This window comes from Nicotiana attenuata, chromosome 6 (genome assembly GCF_001879085.1).
Source record: "Nicotiana attenuata strain UT chromosome 6, NIATTr2, whole genome shotgun sequence".
Taxonomy (NCBI): domain Eukaryota; kingdom Viridiplantae; phylum Streptophyta; class Magnoliopsida; order Solanales; family Solanaceae; genus Nicotiana; species Nicotiana attenuata.
Genome location: NC_031994.1, coordinates 36338082 through 36362901, shown reverse-complemented (window position 1 = coordinate 36362901; position 24820 = coordinate 36338082). Strand labels below are relative to the sequence as shown.

Below are 24820 nucleotides of genomic sequence, written 5' to 3'. Positions count from 1 at the left end.
ATTTAAAGAAAGAGACCTATTTAATGACTAACGATAGCTTTTAGCAAGCAATTAGAGGTCTAATCAACCTGAAATTTCAGGTGGAATGAATGGTTAAGCTTCCCTAGATTTTAGGCATTTTATGTGGTGAGAACTCTAGTAGAGACGAAACTGGTTCAAAAATAAACGGATAGGATTTTCTGATGTGTTTGAACATAGATAGGACTCTGTTCATAATTTAAATATTTATATTTCTAATTGTGCAGAGTATAGAAAACATACCTCGTTATTCTGATGACCAATACTGGTGAACCAGGTTCTTCATTTAGAATTCTCTTGATCATGCCTCAATTTACCAAAATAGAAAATTTTGTTAGAGATCAGTGAGTCATATCAACAAATGTCACAGGAGTATACTATTTACAATATGAAACTGGGTAAAAATTAATCTAGATATTTACACAAGTTCCAGATTTCCTAGCCAAAAACATATTATTATTTTTTTCATTGTGCATTCTGAGCTGGTCCCATTAGGTGATCTTAATCATCCCTAATTCTAACATGTTCCTTTCAAAGCTTCCTCTGCTCAGTGCTTTAGTAAAGATGTCAGCAATTTGTTTATCAGTAGCACAGAATTCTATGGTAATCAATCCTTTCTCATAGTTGTCCCTTAAGAAGTGATGTCTAACATCTATGTGCTTAGTCCTCTTATGATGAACTGGGTTCTTGGTCATACTAATGGCACTAGTGTTATCATAAAAGATAGGGATGCAACCAACTTTAATGCCAAAATCCATCAGTTGCTGCTTGATCCACAGCAGTTGAGCACAACAAGAGGCAGCAGCAACATACTCAGCCTTAGCAGTGGATAAGGCCACTGAATTCTGCTTTTTAGCGACCCATTATATCAGACATGAACCAAGAAAATGAGCCATACCTGTGGTGATTTTCCTATCCACAAGGAAACCTGCATTGTCAGCATCAACATATCCTACTAGATTAAAGTTACTACCTTTTGGGTACCAAAGACAAAGATCAGTAGTGCCTTTCAAATACCTCAGTATCCTCTTGACAACAGTCAAGTGGGATTCCTTAGGATTTGCCTGAAAATGAGCACAAAGCCCTACACTGAAAACTATGTCAGGTCTGCTAGCAGTAAGATACAAAAGTGAGCCAATCATACGCCTATACAACTTCTGATCAACAGATGAAACAGGTTCATCTATGTCTAGTTTAGTAGCTGTTGCAATGGGAGTATCTATTTCTTTTGATTCATCCATTTTAAATTTTTTAATCAACTCTTTTGCATATTTCTGCTGATGGATCATGGTTCCATTTTGGGTTTTGTTTGATCTGTAAGCCTAAGAAAAAGTTAAGCTCACCCATCATACTCATTCACTCCTTCATTAATTTTGCAAATTCCTTACTCGGTTTTTCAGTGGTTGCCCCAAAAATTATGTCATCAACATATATTTGTACTACTAGAAGATCATTACCTTTTTCCCTCAAGAATAAAGTGCTGTCAATCTTACCTCTTTTGTATCCATGTTCAAGCAATAATTTTGATAGACGTTCATACCATGCTCTAGCAGCCTGCTTGAGTCCATATAGGGCCTTGTCCAATTTGAATACATGATATGGACACTCCTTACTTTCAAAACCTGGAGGTTGTTTGACAAAGACTTCTTCCTTTAAGTAGCCATTTAGGAAGGCACTTTTCACATCCATTTTTTGTGAAGGGTAAATTCCATGTGTGCTGCAAAGGCTATGAGAAGTCTTATTGCCTCCAGTCTTGCAACTGGAGCAAAGGTCTCATCATAATATATGCCCTCCTCTTGGCTATAACCTTGGACCACCAGCCTTTCCTTGTTCCTTGTAACTGTTCCATCATCATCAAGTTTGTTTCTGATGACCCATTTAGTGCCAATAACTGATATGTCCTTGGGTCTTGTGACTAGATTCCACACTTGGCTTCTTTCAAACTAATTGAGTTCATCTTGAATTGCATTCACCCAATCTGCATCCTGCAAAGCTTCAGCAACATTTTTAGGTTCAATATGAGATAAGAATGCATCAAAAGCACACAGATTCTTTAATTGAGATCTGGTTTTAACTCCAGAAGTTGGATCAGTAAGGATGTTCTCAATGGGATAAGAACTTTGATACTTGTAAGGTTTCACAACCAACTGATTTCTGTTTGGAGTTTCTCCCATGTTTTGTTGTTGAGGAACAGGCTCATGGACAGGTTCCATTTGGGAGTTAGATTAATTTCTTCTTTGTTCAGTTCCCCCTGTCAGGTTGCCCCGAATGGAAGAACCTATTCCATCACATGTTCCTTCTTTTGGTGCATCTTCAGCTTGAGCTGTGACTTCACTCAATTCTTTTACCAGCCCCATAGCTTCATCTTCATGTTCCTGTCTCTCAGAAAGAATGTTAGTTTCATCAAAAACTACATGTACACATTCTTCTACACACAAAGTTCTTTTGTTGTACACTTTATAAGCTTTGCTATGTGAAGAATATCCCAATAATACTCCCTCATCACTTCTGGGATCAAACTTACCTAGGGAGTCCTTTCCATTATTGTGCACAAAGCACTTGCATCCAAATACCCTAAGATGGTATATATTTAGTTTTCTCCCTTTAAGTAACTCATAGGGAGTCTTCTCTACAAGAGGTCTAGTCATGCACCTATTAATGATGTAACATGCAGTATTTACAGCCTCTGCCCAGAAGCTATGGGACAGTTTACTAGAAAGAAGCATAGTCCTTACCATATCTTCAAGAGTCCTATTCTTTCTTTCAACTATTCCATTTTGTTGAGGAGTCCTAGGTGCAGAGAAATTATGATCTATTCCATGCTCATCACAAAATTCAGCAAACCTAACATTTTCAAATTCAGTTCCATGATCAGACCTAATTGATGTAAGTTGATTACCTAGTTGTTTCTGAGTTTTTCTAACAAAGGCAGAAAACATGTCAAATGCTTCATCCTTAGATGTTAAGAACAATATCCAAGTAAACCTAGAGTAGTCATCAACAAGTACCATCACATATTTCTTACCACCTCTGCTCAAAGTTCTCATTGGACCACAAAGATCTATATGGACCAGTTCCATTGTCCTGGTCGTGCTTACCATTTTCTTTCTTTTAAAAGAGGATCTTACCTCACAAGAAGATTCTGGACAGAAGTATTCGAACTCTTGGGGTCAAATCAAAGCTGAACTTCTCCACGAGTCTTCATCCCCATTTCAATTAGGGCAGATAGCTGAAAGGATCAATGCGTTATTGGAGGAGTACCGCTCCGTGGGGCACTTTGAGTGCCAATCGGGTGCAATTGCTACAGATGCGGAAGTGGCTAAAGAAGTCGGAGGAAGAAAGTTGTTGGACAACTTTATACACGAGGGTACATTAGTATTCTGGGAATTAGCAACATTGAAAGAAAGGGTAAGGGGTAGGAATCAACTTTTTAGGTGTTGCTCTACTAAAGTAGTCGGCCTAACCTTCGGTTCCCGTAACCAAGTTTTTCTTTCTCACTTCCCCCTTGCACAAGCCTCACAAACTTTGTCTTCCTTGAACTTGATGTTAGGTAACCCTATCACCAGGTCCTTGGAGACTAATTTGTTAAGTTGATTTAGACTTGCATGACCAAGTCTTTTGTGCCACAGGAGAGGATCGTTGACCAACACACTCAAGCAAGTGAGTTCATTTTCTAAAAAAGTGGACAAATCTACAATGTAAATATTGTTAACTCCTTTTCCCTGCAAAACAATCTTGTCATTGGTAAGATTAATCACAAAACATTTAGTAGAGATGAATGCTACCAGGTTACCTCTGTCACAGAGTTGTGATGCACCGATCAGGCTATATTTCAAGCCATCTATCAAGCAAACATTCTCAATGGAATGTGAGTCTATCTTGCCTACCTTTCCAACCCCAATGATCTCACCTTTCTTCCCATTTCCAAAGGAGACATTACCTCCTTTTAGGTCCTCAAGTGAAAGGAACTGGTTCCAGTCATATGCTTTGAGCAGCCACTATCCATGTACCATATTTGGCTACTTCCCTTCACTTGGACCTGCAAAACGAAATCAGGGGTTAGTCTTAGGAACCCAAACTAATTTGGGTCTCTTTCTATAGGCAAAGGGGTGAATTAAATTCTTTCTAGCCCATCCAGGCAGCCTATTTTTCTCTTGAACAAAGGTTTTGTTCTTTTGACTGCCTTTTCTTTTGCATTACATTCACTTTTGTAATGACCAGTCTTGCCACAGTGTGTGCAAATCTTGTTCTCAGGAAGTGTGATGTACTTGCTTTTGGGATCTCACTTAGGTGCTGGGGTCCCATAGACAAGTCCTCTCTTATTGCTACTATGGTGCTCTTGTAGCCAGGATAGTGCATCAGAGGACTTATTCCATTTGCATGTTCTGTCTAGTTCATGCTTCACCTTGCCTAGATCTTCCTTTAGGACTCTTATCTGCTCATCTTTCTTGTACAACTCATCCTTCATTTTTCCTAGATTTTCTTCTAAGGTAAGATGTGTGTGATCAGCTTTCTTTTTACTTGTTCCTAATTTCAGTTTTAAATTTTCAGACCTAAGTTCTAAGACAGTGGTGTCAAGTTCAAGAACCTGGTTCTTCAACTCAGTATTTTCACTATCACTTTCACTAGCCCTGAGTTCCAGATTTTTGCACTTGGCTTTTAGGATCACACATTCCCTAGACAGTTGTTCCTTCTCATTGTTTATGACCTCAGACTCATCAATGAAGTCTAGCAATAATTTAGATAGTCTTTCTTTAGACAAAAATTTAATCTTGTCTTTGAGATGAATCACATTTACCTCTTGTTCATCGTCTGATTCTCCATTGGCCATAAATGCTTGTTCATCTCCAGCTTCATCTTCTAAATCCTCATTTGAGGTTTCTCCCCAAGCAGCAACCATGGCCTTCTTTATCATTTGTTCCTTTTGGGTTGAACCTGTTCCTTCTTCCTGTTTCTTCGTTCAGCCCTTTCCTTCTTCCAATCAATTTCCCACTGAGGACAATTCTTGATCATGTGGTCAGTCTTACCACATTTGTAGATCCCCTTAGCAGTAGTACATCTTGGAATTCTGCTGTACTCGTCTGGACCTAGTCCACACACAAGCCATTTCTTGGCCTTGGCGTTCTTTTCCCATTTCTTCAAATCTTCAGCAGTACAGTCATCTCTCGTCTTTGGCACGTCCACTCCTTCAGTATTCTTCTTTGTACTAGACAGGGGACCATCAGTAACAATATCCCAAAGTTCATAGTCTTCTCCTATGATGTGGTCTCTCATCCTGTTCTTCCACCAGGAATAGTACTGGCCATTAAAGAGTGGAGGCCTAGCAGTGGATTGTCCTTCCTAGTTTCCAGGTGGTGCACTCATTTTGATCTGTTCCTAAGGTGTTAACCTCTTCAAGGATAACCTGCTCTGATACCAATTGATGTTTTATACTTCAATACCACACAAGAGGAGGGTGATTTGTGTGGTACCCAATTTTCGCTTAGCTTGATTATAGAAGGACATGGTTCTTCTATGTGTTCCAACTACTGCTATTGCGGAATAATAAATACAAAAAATAAAGAACACAAAAATTATACGTGGAAAACACCTGGCTCAAAGGTGAAAAAACCACGACCTACCTTCCAGTAGGATTATCCCAAACTCTCCACTAAAATCACTGAGCCAAAAATTGCATTTACAAAAACTCTTTTATAAACCTAGGATTAACTCTAATCCCATTGTGGCACACAGCCTCAACTGTTGCGACAACTTCAAGTTAACTCTAACTTGAAAACTCTAAGTACCTAATACAATTGCTTCTATAAAAGCTGAAAGGTACAATGTAAAATCGCCTACTACAATTGAACTAGAATAAAAGATAGACACTTGGAACTGGTTCTTCAATCTAGTTCAAGTAGCTTCAGGATTGCACGCTTGAATCACACATAAATTGCTTGCAAAATTGCCTTGCTATTTTGCTCTCAATTCACGTTTAACTTCTTCTTGTGTGCATTACCTATAAAGAGAACAATACTGATATTTAAGGAGTTAGTAATTAGAGATTTACTAGGATACAGATGCTACTCTTCCATGGTGGAAGAGTTCTAGTTGATCTCACACTCTAACTCTATCATTTTCCTAAACTGTGTTCTCTTTGTGTAAGGAGTCTTTCTCCTTATCCAATATGCAACCTTTTCGATCATGATCAGGAGATATTACTTCTGATAAGTTATGTTTATCTCATTCACGTGCATCTCACATGTTTGGGTTGATCACAACTGTGCTTCACAAGATGGACCTGGTCCATGTCTGAGTTCCTTTGTCAGTCATCAAAACTTCACCTTTACTTGGGCCAACACTATTAATCCATCTTCAGAGGCATTCATTGCACTGCCGGTTTATTCTCCCTAAAGGCGGTCATATCGCCGCTAATTCGTTTCCCAAAGAGCATTGATTGCGCCGTTGGTTATGCTACTGCCCTTCTGTAATTGGGAGGTTTCTTGAATCAAAACTCCATCCGGTTATTCTTCAATTGCTTTCAACTCCTTTCTTTTCTTCTTCTTCATCCAAACTTTATTTTTCATGATTCGAGCCCGTGACCGTAAGGTCACACGACAGCGGTTTTGCCAGTTATGTTATGGCTTCCTTTTAGAGCTCTTCCCCACTGAGTAGGATCGTACTGGTTTGTCGTCGTTGTTGTTGTTGGCCTGAAACGATGAGAGAGGGGCTTCAAATTGTTCCCACATTAGAGGATATGTGGTCCTTGAACTGCTGCTCATCTCTCTTAACTTCAACCTGGTGTGGCATTTCACTCCCTTTGCTTTCTCCGGAGTGAAGTGGCCTCATCTACTAACTGTTGCATCCCACACCGGTGCAACGTCTCAAGAAGTGGCTTCACAATAGTAGTGCTGGCGAGACCCATACTAGCCAAATTTTTCACCAAGCCACAATTTTCCCGGCCTGTTAAGAGCTTTTGCTCGGTGGCGGGCTACGGCCTCTTCTTCATCTTTTTCTGCTTCTTCATCTTTTTCTGCTTCTTCATCTTCTCCCACTTCGGAAGAGGTTCTCAAGGATATTGTTTGGAAGATTGGAATAGGGTCCCCGAAGGAATGGTTCTCGTAGATATTGCTTCCGAGGATGTACCTCCGAGAGTAGATTAGACTTTAGCTGTTATTTTTTGCTTCTTTGTTTCTGTGTAAGGACCCTTCGTGGGCTTTTGTAATCATCGTTTATTAATAAAAAATGTTTCTTTAATTTGTCTTTGATTTGTGCTAGGTTTCCTTTGCCTGCGTTTGTGGAGAATCTGATCATGTGACTTTATCGATCGGTCCGAATATCGGGACTGGGCGTAAGAATTTCCCTGGTTCTTGATTGGTAAATATGATATTCCCTGAAATCCTTTGTCATTCCTCGGACCAAGTCTGGATTGACTTGACGCAAACTCGGGCCGCCAAAACTAGCGACTTCGAATTGAGCGAGGGTGGGGCCTCGAATTTAAGAACAGAACTTAGCTCCCACGGGCCTTGTTGATAATCTTCGAGAGGCGAATTTACCTGATAACCCGACAATAATGACAGTCCTTGGGCCTCTTCGCACAGTCCCCGTGTGAGAAGTTTTCTGAACTCGAGCGGCCTTGCAAACTTGCCTTTTGAACTTAAAATGAAGATAGCCCTAACGCGTTATAGATAGACCCTGAATGAGGATACGCTCGAACTAGGATGGACCATGGGCCAAAGTGACTGAGGGAATGTTTAAGTAGCCTCAGAGGCATAAATAGCCCAGAGGCTTTATTGATAACCCTCGAGTGGAAACCGACTCGGACCTAGAAAGGTCTTCGAGATCGGTCATCATCTCGAGGCTTGGTTAATGCAGGTGGCTTCTTAGATTTCATTGTCGTGGCAACGAAATCTTTTGAGATTGGGTACCATCTCGAGACCATGATGATATGAGGCTCTTTGATCCCTTGAACGTTGGGTGGTATTGCCAATCGTATGACATGGTCATGAAATATTCGATGTGACCCCGTCGGTACATTTCCCTGGAAGTGGTAATGGCTTAGCCAGCTTTTAATTGGACTTCGAGGCAAGCGGACAGTCACCGCTTGCTCTATATATAGGTTTGTCCCCCCCCCCCTTTTTGAGGATTTCGCTATTTAGAGTAGCTATCCTTCTTCATAGAGTTCTGCTTCCTTGCGTTAGGTCTTTCACCTTTTTAATTTTGAAGACTTTGCTTAAGTTCCCGCTCCCCCTCTCTTGTTTCACCATAGTTATGGCTGCTACGCTAGGATCCGTTCAGCAAGGAGAGGAAAGTTCTGCCTCTGGTTCCCGCCTGGTCGGTGGTACATCGCCGGTGTCTGGTGAGCCAACCTCGAGACATTTTGTCTCGAGGAAGGAACCTTTCTCAGAAAAACCTCCCAATGTTCAGGGCCATTGGGAGTATGCTTCGAAGTTCATTTCACTAATAGGAGAGGGGCACCTCGAGTCAGTGAGGAAAGATTGCGGATGGGGGGAAAAGGTAGTATTGCACGTACCTTCCCCTGAAGAGAGCATCATGGATCATGCAGAGGGTTTTTTGAACGTATATACGTACCCTTTTACGTTGGGCCCCCTTGATAGGGTCGTGCTCGACTTCTGTCAGAAGTATCGGGCTACCCTGGAACAGGTTCACCCGTCGATTTGGAGAATAGTATTGATGATGAGATTCTTTGCGGAGGAAGCAGGACTTGAGTTCACCCTTAGTCATCTTATCAGGCTGTACCGACCCTTTCACCACCGAGGCCTTCTAACCTTGCGGTACCGATCTACCAGGCCTTTCGTTATCGATGATGAAGAGGATGGGGACCGAGGATGGATGAGCCAATTCTTCCGTGTGCGGACTGTTTACATTATCCTTGTGGAGTTCCTGCCATTTCCTGAGGAATGGAATTCTACACGTAAGTGGTACACTTGTGTTTTACTTGTTCTGCTTATGGAGCAAGCAGGTTCCGTAAATGCCCTTTTCTTGCCCTTTCTGCAGCAATTCCGTGGATGCCATACGAGGTCCCTGACCTGACGGATTGGGCTTGGAAGTTGGCGACTCGCTCGACTTTATTGAGCGTAAGTGGCGAGACTTGTCCAAGGGTAGGTGGGCGGCAAAACACCACGGTACGTGCTATGTGATTTGCTTTCTTTTGAAAGGCACTTTCTTTTTATGCGTACTGACTCCGTCATCGTAGGCATTGGGGAATTTTCAGAAATAAGATCGTGCCCTCTCAGAGAGGGAGAAGGGTCGTCAGCTTCGGGACCGAGGAATAATAACAAACGAAACGAACCTTTGCAGGGCGAAAGTGCTCGTAGCGAGACAAGTCTAGCCCGGAGGCTCAGAGAAGATGTATCAGCTGAGCCTGCAGCACCCGAGATCCTTTGCCTTAGAGAAAAGGTCCCTTCTTCGCCGCCGTCTTCTTCTTCGGTCGAAGGTACTTCGAGAGATGTCCAAGGCCATGGGCCGCCTACATTGAGCGGGGTATCGAGCGTCCGTGTTCTAATTAGGAGTGGTTCTACCGGGGCCGATGGGCCCAGGCAGTAGATGTGCGTTCAACCTTTGAAGAGGCTCAGCGGCTTTACTCAGTGGTGAGTTTTGGTCGACTGCGTTGGATTTTTAGTTTTGCAATTTAACCTTCTTACTAGGTTCCTCCTCCATAGGCTTTCGACAAGCTCAAGTCCGAGCTGCTTCGTCGTGAGGCCATGTTGCAAAAAGCCGTGGATGGGCAGAAATCCCTCAGGCTTCTCTACAATAAAAGGGAAGATGATTTGGCGTACTTGCGGTATGAGGCAAGTCGAAGTCTGAACTACGAAAGCTATCTTGAGGAACAAGTAATTTTTGTTCCGGGGGGGGGGGGGTGCATGATTCTTCTTCTATCCTCTGAGAATAATGTTTTGATACTTCAGTTGCAGAAAAAGACGGAGGACCTGGAACGCCTTCGGGGCGAAGTTGGTCAAGCCAAGTGTGAGTGTGATGAGCTAAAGGCTCGGGTGGATTCCCAAGTTGCGGCTAAGAAGGATGCTTTGGCCAAGGCTTCTGCCCTCGAGGTGCAGCTCCGGAATGCTCGCGAGAACAGCTCGGTCCGAACGGACATGATTGCAAGGATCGAGTTTGAGCTTCTGAAGATGAAGGCCGAACTTGTGGACGCCTGGGCTGAAGCCGAAGCGATCCGAACTGAGGTTGATAAGAAAGTGGCCGTCTATTTCAAAGACGCTGCCGACGCTCGGGCTGAGCTAAGAGGGGCTTTTGACCGGGAGAGTAGGAGCAAAGAGTATGCTTGGTGCAAATTTTGAAGGGATACCCTCGAGGAGATTCATGTTAGGGGCTTTGATCTCTCAGAAGAGATAAAGCAAGCAAAGGCCGATGAATACGATGCCAAGTTCCTCTTGCCCGATGCCGAAGATAACGGGGAAGAGGCCGACGGGCCACAGTCCCCGAGGGGAACGTAGGCTAAGATTTTTTCTTTTTGATTCTTTGTACAGTGTTCTTAGAAAACTTTGTAAGCGAAGCCTTATGTACTATTAAAAGGAAACATATCGGTTTCATTTTTTTTCGCGTGTGCGTATCTTTCTTTGCTTTGAATTTTGACGCTTTGTCAACGACAGACCAGATGAATTGGACTTTGAGGTGAAACACTTAGGCTTATAATACGACCCTAAGGCTTGTTGGGCTGGACCATAGGCTCTTACGCGTTTGCTTTTAGGCGTTTTAAACTGTTTTCGGGCTCAATCTTGAGTCGGGTTTCGACTTTAGTTTATAGACCCTTATGTTTTTAGATTTTTAAGTTGGCCCTCAGGCTCTTACGCGTTGGGTCGGTATGACCTTTTAGTATAAGTTGGCATTTAAGCTCTTATGCTTTTGCTCTTAGGCATATTCAATTAACTGTTTCGGGATCAGTCTTCGAGTCGAATTTCGACTCGAGCTTATCGACCCTTAAGTTTTTGAATTTTAAGCTGGCCCTTAGGCTCTTACGCGTTGAGCCGGTACGACCTCTAATATGGGCTGGCGGCAGTGGCTCTTACGCATAGGGTCGGTACGCACTTTAATATAGGCTTCATTTTCCCTCGTCAAATATTTTTTTTGGGTTTTTGTGTTCGCCCGACTCTTCGGCGGCTCGACAAGAACCTTGATTGTGAGTCATTATGTAGCGATGAATGAGCACCTCAGGAGGTTTTGCTCGATGGCTGAATTGTTTCGAAGCCTGTTGTTTGGAGCTGATATGATCGAAACTCTTTTGCTTATGACGAGGGTAGCCTGATTAATCGGTTCTTTTCGAAGTATTTTCGAAGTAATTGAAGGCCTGTGATTTTGTAGCGACGGTCGGGCATCCCCGAGCCGCATTAGTTTGGCCGGAGCCTTATGACCGTAGTCATTTGTGTTTGGCCGTAGCCTTTTAGTCCCCGAGTGAAGTAGTTTTGGCGTCTATTTCGAGGGTATTCATTTTTAGGGGTCTTACAAGTTCGAATATATAGCCTTAACTTTAAGATCGGGATAATGCCTTTTTGTAAGGTCATATAGCTTTTTACGTGCCTTACTTGAGGTCTTACAGTTTTGGTTACTTGGTACAGGTATAATTCATGCCTTGCTTGAGGTCTTACAGATTTTGGTATTGCCTTATAAAGGTCTTACGAGCTCGAGGTTGCCCACATGGGGTCTTATAGCCTTGGGTTTTTGATAAGTTGATGGGGTGGCAGTCAACGATGGTCCCCGAGATATTGAGAGTTTCTTGGCTCTGGAGCCGTTTTGTGTAAACTTGGAGTTGCTTCATTGAAGGCTTACTAGTTCGAAGTTTTCGGCCACGAGGTCATGTGACTTCGAGTTTTTGACGTCAGTCCCCGAGTGTTCGGGAAATTTCTGGCTCTGGAGCCGTTTCTTGAAAAAATAGCGGATTTCTTCGAAGCGCAAAGCATTTTGATGGAAAAAATATTTCTTGATTACTTGGCACAAGTATACATGTTTTCGCTGTCGAGGGCTCGGTTATTCTGTACGGACACGGTTCATTCGACCATTTGGCCTGATACATCATTTTTCTATCGAAACCCTTTTTGGCACATCTTGACTTCTCCGAGGAGGTGACCTCCCGGGAGGGATGCCCCCCAGTATTCGAGGTTGATTGAAGAGAAGCCTTGAATACTTGTTGAGTTTTCCTTAGGTAGCACATAGATGTTGCCTCGTTAAAAACCTTGCCGGTAAAACCCTTTCTGGGATAAAACTCGATCGAAGGAAAAGAGTGCAACGCATACTTTGAAATCTAAGGCCTTCAAGGTGGAGATCTCTTCGACCGTTTCAATCAGATACCTACGCACAGGTTAGTGTAAAATGTAAATGAAAAAATGGGGATGATTATACCTTAGTGTTGATGGTGCTTCGAGCCTCGGCACGCTTTAATCGTTCATTTCAGGGATGCGGTACGGTCCTTTGCTCGTTTAATCGGGCGTAGCTGAGAATGTATCTCGCTATTTCTTCTTCACTATTTGCTTATCTTTTGGTTCTTTCGATGCTGGAGGTGTTGATGTCGGTGCCACATCGTGCACCGCGAACATCTCTCTCGCTGCATGTTGTTCTCCGTAGACGGTTTTTATTCCGTCCTTTGTCGAAAATTTCATCATTTGATGGAGGGTGGATGGTACTACTCTCATGCAGTATATCCATGGCCTTCCGAGCAAGGCGTTGTACCTCATGTCTCCTTCGATGACATGGAACTTCACATTTTTGGTTGTGCCAGCCACGTTGACCGGGAGGGTGATCTCTCCTTTTGTTGTCTCGCTCGCATGTTAAATCCGTTGAGGACTCGAGAGGTGGGCACGATCTGGTCGAGCAGTCCGAGTTGCTCTACCACCCTCGACCTGATGATGTTGGCCGAGCTACCTGGATCCACAAGTACACGTTTAACTTGAAATGTATTTACCAGAAAAGAGATTACCATTGCGTCGTTATGAGGTTGAGACAGGGTCTCGATATCCTCGTCGTTGAACGTAAAAGCATCCTCGGGTATGTAACCCCGAGTTCGCTTTTCCCTGGTGATGGATATTTTTGTTTGTTTGACGATGGGTTCCTGTGGGATGTCGACTCCTCCAACAATCATATGGATGACATGTGGTTCTTCTGTTTCATTCTTTCTGTTCGCCTCTCTTTCCCGAAATTGATTTTTGTCTCGGTCGTTGAGGAACTCTCGGAGGTGCCCTTTGCTGAGTAGTCAGGCTACTTCTTCTCGGAGCTATCTGCAGTCTTCGGTCTTATGACCGTGCATGCCGTGGAATTCGCACACTAAATCATGGTTCCTTTGCGACGGATCTGATTGTACAGGTCTTGGCCATCTGGTCTCTATGATTTTACTGATGGCAGACACAATGTCCGAAATGTCGATGTTGAAGTTGTATTCAGACAAGCAGGGTGCCTCGGTTGGTCCTGTGTGTCTGCCGAATCCGGCTCTACTTACGAGTCCCCGAGGATTCTGACCTTGATCTAACCTTCGGTCATTTCGGGGTATGTTACGCCTTGGGGCGTTTCTTCAATCTTCAGTGTATGGTTGGTACCTTTCCTTGTTTGGCTTTGGCTCCTTTGCTAGAATCCTACTAGGATATACTGACCCCAAGGGGGCTCCCAATTGGTCGTCCTCGACCTTGATCATCGATTGGTATCGGTTGTGGACATCCGATTAGGTCACGGCGGGATATTCAACCAAGTTCTGCTTTAGCTGTTTCGAAGCTACCGAGCTTCGCTCGTTCAAACCTTGAGTGAAGGCTTGTACGGCCCAGTCATCGGAGACTGGTGGTAATTCCATTCGCTCCATTTGAAAGTGAGACACGAACTCCCACAACATCTCGTTTTCTCTTTGTTTGATTTTGAAGACGTCGGATTTCCTTGTAGCCACCTTGATGGCACCGGCATGTGCCTTTATGAAAGAATCTGCCAACATGGCAAATGAGTCTATTGAATTCGTGGCGAGGTTGTGGTACCACATCATCGCCCCTTTTGAAAGTGTTTCTCTGAACTTCTTTAGTAGGACGAATTCAATCTCATCGTCCTTTAGGTCGTTGCCCTTTACCACACAAGTGTAGGCAGTGACGTGCTCGTTAGGGTCCGAGGTTCCGTTGTATTTTAGAAGATCGGGTATTTTAAACTTCTTCAAAATGGGTTTTGGAGCTGCATTCTGTGGGAACGGCTTTTGTACGAACTTCTTTGAATCTACACCCTTCAGGATCGAGGGTGCGCTCGAAATTTGATCGACCCTCAAATTGTAGGTCTCCACTTTCTTGTCATTGGCTTCTATCTTCTTCTCGCCCGACTCGATCCTCTTTGTGAAGTCCTCGAGCATCATTATGATGGCGGGGTCGGCTGCCGACCCACTGTTGCTTGATCTTTCTGGTACCTGTTCGGCCTGGGGAGCCGTTATCGGCGCTGCCGTGCTTAGAGTTTTTTTGTGGCTTTGCAGTTGAGCAATCGCCAGTTGTTGTGCCTGTAACATCTCAAAGATGACGTGGAGGCTAACCTCTTGTTCCTTTTGAGCCAGGGTTTTTTGGGCTTCTTGTTGGTCTTCTTGGTGTACACTCATGTTGGGGTGGGAGCTTATCTCGACGTGTTGAGCGTTGTGCGAGACCACGTCCACGGGAATTGGTTCTGGCGCAACCTCAGGGTTTTGTGGTGGTACACCAATACCTAGAACAGCTACACCATTCTCTCCATGGTCTTCAAGATCGTTGTTGTCATGCGCATTTACAGAGTTAGACATTTTGACCTGAAATCAAAGATTCTTGGACAAGAAAAAGTGTGAAAGATAACTTGCGTTATATAGTAAACTAGCAAGGAAACAATCACTATTATTTTTAGCCCCATGGTGGGTGCTAAGCAGTTTACCTTGAAAATGGTAATCACAATTAGATTTGATTATGTGATTATAAAAATACGTGATCTATTTTTATGCTAGTTGTTTGGCAATAGATGCTAAGTGAAAGATTAGAAAGTAAGATAAGAGCTTGAAGATAGTATAATAACCAAACCGAATGACTGGAAATCGGGGCCTCGAGCTGGCTATACGGGGCCTCGAGGTCGAGTTGGATGTTCAGCCAAGGGCAATCGATGAAGGACTAACGATTATGAGAGCTTCGATGGCGGCTCTTTATGATCAATAATGAACGATAAATAAAGAACAATTAATGAATTGTAATAAATGCAAGTAAGATAATGAATATAGGCAATAGAACCAAATACAGAGTATGTTTAAGTTAGAGAGCAGAGAATGTTCTTGTTCTTTTATTGAATGTTGTGTTGTATATTCTCCCTTACAAAATGACAAGGATCCCCTTTATATAGGAAGGAAAATCCCAACATAGTACATGAGTAATTATTACAAAGAAATATAGCTGGCACAGCTATTTACACTACAAGAAAAAGCTTTATCTGCGACCAACATTTAGGGACGAGTTAATAATCTCGTCTCTAAATGTATATGTATTGGGACGAAATTATATTGTGGTCCTTAATGGTGTATTTTATTGTGAAGGTACTAAATCTGGTCCCTAAAGAAATTAGTAACTGGTCCCAAATTATAATTGAGGTCCATGAGCGGGAGAGAATACCGCCAAATATAATACTAAGATATTAAAAAGTTATTATTTTCCAAAAAATAGGCGCCAAAACTATAATACTAATTAAAATAAAAAAATTCTTAAACTAAAAGAACTCTCTGTTCAAGCAATACACGACTACTCTGCCCTAGTCTCTAATAAACAATGCAGGTCTGCCNTGGTGCCGCCATCGGATGGTGGTGGGATTTCAAGGCGGCGGGGGTCTCTAGAGTTTGAGTTTGGGGACGATGAGAGACGAGGCAGAGGGGGGGGGGGGTCCTAGTTCCAGACAATTAAATACTTATTAAACCCCTACTTCAGGGTCGTTTGATCAGACAAACCTCGATGGCTCAGATTCGATCTAGCGTAAACGGGGACGTCTAGTTTAGTGGGGTGAAGACGGACCGGGTCAGGGGAAACTGGGCTGGGTTTGGTCGGGTTTTTGGGAGGGGAGTCATTGGGCTTGGGTAATTTACTTAAATCTGGCCCAAATTGGCTCTCTTCTTCTTTTATTTTCATTTCTTTTCAATTTTTCCAAAAATTCTTTTTTTTTCTTTTTTTTTTTCAAAATTAAATTGAAAACTAAATTAATTCCTAGAACCTAATTTACCTAAAAAACACTAATTAAACCTAAATGATAATTATCACCATTAATTGAAAAAACTAATTAAAATAAAAACTACTCAAAATCAAAGTTAAAACTAAAAGATGCAAATTAAACCATTTTTGGGATTTTCCTTTTTTTATAAAATAACATAATTACTAATGCGACGTTAAATCCTAAATGCACATGCAACATATATTTTTTTTGTTTGTATTTTTCATTAATTAAATAAAATAAACGTGCACAGACAAATGCAAACAAACGACAGAAAAATGCCACAAAAATCCATGGAAAAAATTATTTTGCTTTGAATTTGTGGGAGTAATTCACACTACAAGAAAAAGCTTTATCTGCGACCAACATTTAAGGACGAGTTAATAATCTCGTCTCTAAATGTATATGTATTGGGACGAAATTATATTGTGGTCCTTAATGGTGTATTTTATTGCGAAGGTACTAAATCTGGTCCCTAAAAAAATTAGTAACTGGTCCCAAATTATAATTGTGGTCCATGAGCGGGAGAGAATACCCCCAAATATAATACTAAAATATTAAAAAGTTATTATTTTCTAAAAAATAGGCGCCAAAACTATAATACTAATTAAAATAAAAAATTCTTAAACTAAAAGAACTCTAATACATGACTACTCTGCCCTAGTCTCTAATAAACACTGCAGGTCTGCCTCCTTCTCTTCATCTCTAAAAATCTCTATTTTGTCAAAGCAAAGATTGCAAATTTATTTTTTGGTGAATCGCAGGTGTACCCTAGCTTTCGACCTCGCTCATTCGTGAATCTCAGGTACTCTGCCCTAGTCTCTAATAAACAACGCATGTCTGCCTCCCTCTCTTCATCTCTCAAAATCAGTATTTTGTCAAAGCAAAGATTGCAAATTTGTTTGTTGGTGAATCGCAGGTGTACCCGAGCTTTCGACCTTGCTCATTCGTGAATCCCAGGTATGCCTCCTCTTTCGATTTGCTCTTTTTCTTCTCTAAGTTCTTATTCTCCTTCTTCTCTAAATTAAATTGGTAAAAGGTTTCATAATTTTGTTTCTTATTTGTATAATCAATAGAAAGATTATTGGGTTGGGATTTCTAATTTGATAATTTGATTTCTCTGAAGTATATTCGTGTTTGTAGCGTGTATGAAATATTAATCTTCAAACGGGGAAATAACGTATATTCATATTTGTTCATGTTTATAGTTTAGGGGAAGGTATATAGCAAGGAGTTGCAAGAAAAATGCAAAACAAGATTAGCCTAATTTACTGGAAAGTAGCAGTGGTTTAATGTAGAGGAATCAGAGACCTTACTATATTCACTCTAAAAATTGAGATAGAAATTCTGACCTTCATGTCTAATTTAGTCAACCTCACCCTTGTGCTCAATTGACGAGTCTCTGTCTTGCGACTTTTCCTTCTTCTAGTTGCTCTTCGAGCATTCGAGCGCGGGGTAGGATTTTAACCTTATGAATTCTTGATGTTAAAACACGACTTCATGTGTCAGTGATTGGGTAGCAAATTTAATTTAGGTAGCAAATATTATATTTCTAATTGTAGCAGATCTTTCATAAATTTACACACATTCACGATAAAAGGTCTATAGATTAATATCTGGTGTCAAAAAGAAATGCTTAAAAAGTTCTATTTACCTTTGTTCAAAGGTAACTGGAAATTGGTATCCAGAAGAAATTCTTGAAAAGTTCAGTTTTTCAAGTTCTTTTATCTGACTGTACATTACAATACATTAACTAAAAAGAGAAAGAAGCCTAATCCTCTAGTGCGACCTTAGAGTTCAACACAGTTGTGTGCATCTGACTGTAATAACTTGTGTTCATCTTAGTATTTTTCCTATCTTCTATCCTTTTTTTAATCTAATTTTTATCTACTCTCCAAGGTTATGGCACCTAGTAAGCAATGGATGCAACTTGTTGATAATCGGCTTGATGAAGCCTACTTAATCGGAGTGCAAAAGTTTTTGAATTATGCTTTTCAGAAAACAGGAGAAGAATAGTTAATAAGATGTCCATGTGTCAAATGTTGCAATACAACTTTAGGAACTCGTAAGACAGTTGAGGCACTTGGGCAGAATAGTTCGTGACCGCAATATGTGTCCTTTGGGAGTATCATCGTGGAATGATATTAAGCAAGAAAAGTTGAATCACATGTGGGCAGCTATTGAGGTAACAAATATAGTTAAGAGTATGCCTGTGCATTTTAACCGTGATGACACTGGAAAGTATAGTACTGTGAAATGTGGCTATTTGTGCTAGATGTCAAATTGCTAATTTAGTTGATTAGTTATGTTTGTTGCAGGTATTCTGTTATATCGGTCAATTATATGTGTGAGTCTAACTGCTCTTTTACAAACTGTTCCTATCATCACATGGCATACTGAATTTAAAGAGAAGTGGTTTCTTGTGTTCTTGCTTCTTATTTTCTTCTTTCTAGCTCCCAATCCAGTGTTATGAGAATTGTTTCTCAGTTTGTTGGCTTTCTGGTGTAGCCACTGTAGTCTCTGGCTTAAAAAGTTTGATATAATTGAAAACATCTGCTGCTAGATACCTGACTTGTGCTTCCAACAGCTGTAGAAAACGCTGCTGGATTGCATGTCTCCGGCTTCTTATTAAGAGGTCCATTATAACATGGTACACTGGCAGGTGGCTGCTGAATATTTGATGCATGTGTTCCCCTAGTAAACAAGATAAATATTAACAAATAGCACCACATAGGCACATACAAAAGATAATAAAAGCAAGCTGCTTAGTGCATACCATTGGCATATATGAAAGCAAATGTGACTGAAAGCAATGTGACTGAAACATTGGCATAATGCTGAAATTTTTTCTAGCAGTGGTAAATTTGTTCAAACTTCAAATATAAGCATATATGAAAGCAAATCACAATCATCCAATATAACCACAAAAAGATAGAAATGTCTGGATTTTAACTTTTAAGAGCACAATGTCCAGCCTTCTCAGCCAATTGACTCCTCCCCCCTTCAACCCCACGGGGTTAAGGAGAACTCTTGTGATGCATTAACTCAACCAATATTTTGATTATTGTAGGATAAGTTTGAGAGTGTTGACATGAATGATCATCGTGATCATATCTTGGGATGGATGAAAGAGTTATGGAACAAATGGGGAGGACACTTGCATGCAAAATATGTGAAGGACAAGCCAATCCAACAAGCTCTTAAGATATTCCAAAGGGAGTAGACAAGAAAGAATGGGAGTGGTTAGTAAAGGAACATTTTTCTTCTGAAAATTTTCAGGTATGTCGAACGATTTAATATATAGTCTATTTCGCCAAAGCATCTGTAGTCTGAATTCCTCCTAGCACCAGATATCTTTTTTCCGCTATATCAAGAATCAACCTTAAGTATACTATTTAAGTTTATTACAATAATTATATTTAAGTTTATTGTTTCACAAAGGCGAGAAGCAATAGGAATGCATTAAACCGAGCCAAGTTGAATATGCTCCATCATATTGGTAGCAAGCCTATTCGAGAGATAATTTACCAAAAGGTATTATCATAAAATCTCTATTTTTCTAAAGGAAATATTTACGAGGTGTTTTTTGACATGTTTGCCTTTGATGTAAAGGGCCGGAAAGATGGCAATCCACCAGATTTTGCAACAATTTTCTTTGAGACTCGTAAGAAAAATAACAAGCTTGTTGAACCTGAAGCAATTGAAAAATATGTATGTTTAGTCAACTGAATATGTAAATTAGTTGAAATTATTATAGGTTCTAATATAAAATATTTCTTCATATGTTTTGTAGGCTCAGATTGAAGAAATAGTTCAATCAGATCCATCTTTACCTACCATAGAGATAGTAGAAAAATATTGTGGACCTCAAACTCGTAGCCATGTATTTGGCTTTGGGGGTGGAGTAAAGGTGAAAGACTTGAAAGGTGGCACTTCTTCAAAGTCTGAATTACTGTCCGCGCTACGTTCAACTCGAGAGGAAAACAAATCTTTGAATGAGAAAAATAAATCCTTACATGATCGCTTGTCTACCTTAGATGATGAGATGAAAGAAATGAGGAAAATAAGGGAATACTTCGCTTCTAAACAATCACATGTCTCTCCTTCGACATCCCATGTTTCAACTGAATGACCACTACTTTTGTGTGCTGACCAAGTTAGTAACAATATACCATACTTTTTAATTTTTCTGTTGATTTATATAGTCATTTCTATCTTATTGCCATCTCTGTTGTCACTGAGGATTTACCTTATCCTAGCAAAATAGTGGGTTAGACTGTCTCCATGCCCCCGAATATCATCCCAGTATTAGCAATATCATCACTGCGTCTTTTGAAAAGTTGAAACTTTTCCACAGTAGACACATCTGGACAATTCAAACAATCTTTGATAAACAAACGCTAAGATCAGAGGATGTTTGGTTTTACCTCAGAGAAATCAGAACAGTAGTAGTTGTACTTTTGAAGAGGGTTGTTGGTTTGGTTAATGGAGAAATCATAGGCCAAGCAGAGGGGGCAACCACCCTCAGAAGAAGTCCCTTTTTCTATCTATTGGCCTCATTCTTCGTTCTGGGGTGAACCTCCATTTTGTGAAGTAAAACACTCTCTGATTTATAAGAGAGAATTTAACCGAAGAGACCCCTTAAGTCTGCACATGAGAAACTAATCCTCCCTCCTCTAAATAGTTAATAAAACTTTATTATTTTTTCCCCCAAAAAAATGTCTGGTGGGTGGTTTAGACGATTACTCTGCTTAGTGCCCTGTACCTTACTACTGCAAAAAGCAAAAAGTATTTAACATTGTACCCATTTTGTTGTTCTCTAATATGCCCCTGACAGCATTTTACCTATTGATTAGTATTATATATATACACATACATATTTGTAGAAAATCTAGATAGTTGCTTGAGTTTGCATTTCACTCAACTTCCTGGGAAGTATGATGGCAACGAGAAAGGAAATTCAATGCTTTCTGAAAAGAGGGAAACAATTATTCAAAGCCCATTATCAGCTTCAGTTCCTTGTTGCTTCTGTTGGGTCTTCTCTAGATAGGCTTAGTACTACACTTGTTGAGACTTGTTAGTGTGTTTTTTATTGTGTTTGATTATTGATAAAATACTTTTGTTGATACTATCATATTTTTCCAGGGCCTTTGTGTGTTGTATACTCTGAAATATTCACTTCTATTGTTGTATGCCTTATCGGAAAAGCTTAATTGGTGCTCCAAGTAGAAAAAGGGTAAAAGAGCCTAGCTGGTACCACAACTAGAAAAAGGTCTAGTTGGTACAGCAACCTAGCTAGGATTCTTCCTAACTGTTCTTATAACAACAAAAAAGATATTCAGTGAAATCACACAAGTGGGATTTGGGGATAATGTGTAAGCAATCGCCTGAAAAAGCAGACATGCAGAGGCAGAGTAGTCATAGATAGATAGACAGACAGAAAGAAAGAAACAGACATACAATACACATATATACACACAATCATACATATGCAAAAGGGGCTGTTGATTAGAGCAAAAAAGAATTCACTGGCATGTTGGAGATGGTCAACCACCCTGAAAATCCCCATTTTCTCCAATGGCCTCATTTTTTAGCTAGAAATTTCAAGGAGAGCAGCATCTGAAATGGGGTGTTCAAGGAAAAACTGAACAACCCAACAGTATTTGCACTATTCAAATGGCTTGGTTTGTGATTGCTGGAACCCTTGCTAGATAGAAGTCGATATGCCTTCGGCATAAATAGTGTGCCATTTGAAGTAAAGCCTAGAACTTTTTTTTCTCGAACAGTAAAAGAGCATTTTTATTGACACCATCACTCAGTACTACTGAAATATCCAGTGTTGGAGCAGCTGTAACAAGCGTTTGTAATTCCCCTTCCTTGTGATCATCAGAAGGACATAAGTCCTTTGTGATATGTAGTCGAGCAGCTACATTTTTTGAATTTTGCTGTTGTTTTACATTACTTGGACAGCTGTTTTTTCTAGATTTTGAAACTGTATCACCACACACCAGTTCCAACTTCTTACCAGCATCATTCTCGCCATTTTCCTGTTCAATTTCCAAGGCATCAAAAGAATTAGTATACCAAAACTTGAGATCTTGAAGTTTCTGTTTTGTTGTTTACTTTTTTTAATTAGGATTTTTGAATATTTTGCAAGTTGAAAGATGCTGACTGCCTTTGAATGTGTTTTACCGTTACTATTGTAAATTAACATATATTATTTTATCAATAGTTATTTATCGTCTTTTCAAAATTTTGTACTTACAGGTTTTGAAGATTGAAGCTACAAGTCAAGATGCAAGTTTGGAAGATTGGAAGCTACAAGCTCATTATTATTTTGCTAAGAATGTTATGTAAAACTTGATATCATAGTCTAGCTCAGGATGTTAGCTAAGTTTTTTTGTTAAGGTGTCGAGCAAATACTGAAACTAACATTATGGGATGTTAACATTGCAATTAATAACTTTATTACCTTTTTATATCTAGATTTTTCAATAGCAATTTGATATTTATTAATAAAAATAACTTTTTTTGTGACATCGAGCTTTAGGAATACTTGTGGTCAATAAGATCGAGATTAGAAATATGGTTGTTAAAATTACTACAATTATTTTAAATAGGGACCAGTGCGCTACTTGTCTCTAAAAGATAAGTTATGACCAGTTAAAGACTGGTCGCTAAAATGGGTTAACGACCGAAAAATATATATTTTCATAATATATTTGCCGTCTAATAGGGAGGGGAAAGGTGGTCGCTAAAACTCTTTTACGACGAGAAAATATATAATGTTAAAAATATATTAATTGTCTATTGGGACGAGATATCTAGTCTCTAAAAGTTTTTAAGGACTAGATTTTTCATCCGTCGCAAAAAATATTTAACGACCAGAGTTTTGGACCCGTCGTTATTGGCCTTTAGCGGCGGAAGCTATTGCGACCAGTGGCGACCAGCTTTTTACCGTCGCAATAGATTTATTAGGACCAGATTTGGAGCTTTAGGGACCATATTTCCCTTCCTTAAAGGCCGTTTTTCTTGTAGTGTTACTAGTCTGGCACAGAGTAGTGTTTATCTTGCAGGTATTGTCAGTTCTGGTCACGTGCCTTGGGAACTTCCTGCTCTCCCATGATAATTATCGATTTGCATTGCCTCGAGGTCGACCGTTAGGAACCCTCGGGGTCGAACCTCGAGCCATACCTCGAGCCTTTGGAGACACGCTTGCGAAGCGCTACAATGGCCATAAAATCGGGCCTCCTGATTTTTGCCGTATACAATACTATTGTAGCCATATGGGTTAAAAAAGATGAACCTGAAATGGATGTTCGTGGATGTTACACAGTTGAGCAGTACATGAAGAGTTATACTCCATCTATCGTGCCAATTAATGGCACTGATCAATGGTCTAAGACAGGGGTAGAACCACTACTTCCATCCATATATAAAGCTCAGCCAGGTAGACACAAAAAACTAAGGAAACGAGGAATTGATGAGAAAACTCAAAAAGACTCGGATCCTAGAAAGCCAACCTTATTAAAAGCATCAAGAAAGGGAAAAAAGAAAAAGTGTGGATCATGTGGAAGAAAAGAGCATAATAGTAGAAAATGCTCTATTCGTATGAGAATCGACCAATCTGAAGTTCAACAACAAGAAGTCCATCAACAAGTAATTGAAGGCCTTTTTCATTCCTAGTAATATAATAGAAGTAAGTACTCAATAAGTCGATTTCTTTTATAAAGGATAACAATACTAAACATGTTATTTTATTGTAGGTCTCAAACACTACTATTGGGAGCGCAACATTAACTCAATCTAGCTCCTCGTTTGTGAATAAAAAAATTATAATTGTCTTACCTGTTGTCTACTCCAGTTGTCTGTGTTGAATCTTACCAGCTGGCTTATTTTCTTCGATATATTGTAGGCTAACCAGCTTAACCAACCAACGGCACAACCTCAAGAGAAATTGAGGAGTTCTGTATTCATTTTACAAGAAATTGGTGAGCATTCCAAAGAAGGTACAAGGCCACTCTTCATCGAGAAATTGGGAAGACAATACATCCCATTGGCAAGTTTACAAGAAGCACTTTCTCAGACTAGTAAGAGAGCAGGACGTGGCGCACATGCTAAGAAGAAAACAGCTCCTTAAATAAAGTACTCAAAAAACTAATGACAATGCATACATAATTTTAGAGGGCTTGTCCTTGCATCAGGCTGTTGTTCGATTTTGGACTATCAATGTAGTTCCTAGACTACAACCTATCATGCAAGAACTTCCATCCATCATTGTGTGGGATCTTTGGAAATGGCAACAAATATGGGGAGGCACTAACAATTAATAGAGTCATATTCCAGGTCGCTTCATCTCTACAATCACTCGTAAAGTTAAGAAAGCCAAGCCTTCAAAAGGTACATCATAACTGGTCGGAGCTGCTGCAAGTAATGGAGAATTATACACCTGCATTGAAGATCACTAAGTAATTTGGGAATACCCTACTCCAGGATGGATTAAAGTGAATATGGATTCTAGGGGAATCCAGGAAGGAGTTCAATTGGTTTTGTGCTGAGGAATGAAAAAAGTGATGTAGTATATGCGTGTGGGAAAGAGATTCAAGAGGTAACTTACACGGAGGCTGAAGCTCGA

General features: G+C 40.4%; 1 pseudogene; it reads left to right on the top strand.

The window, feature by feature from the left end:
- Positions 1-24329, top strand: part of LOC109227772 — a 30346-nt pseudogene extending 6017 nt beyond the window's left edge.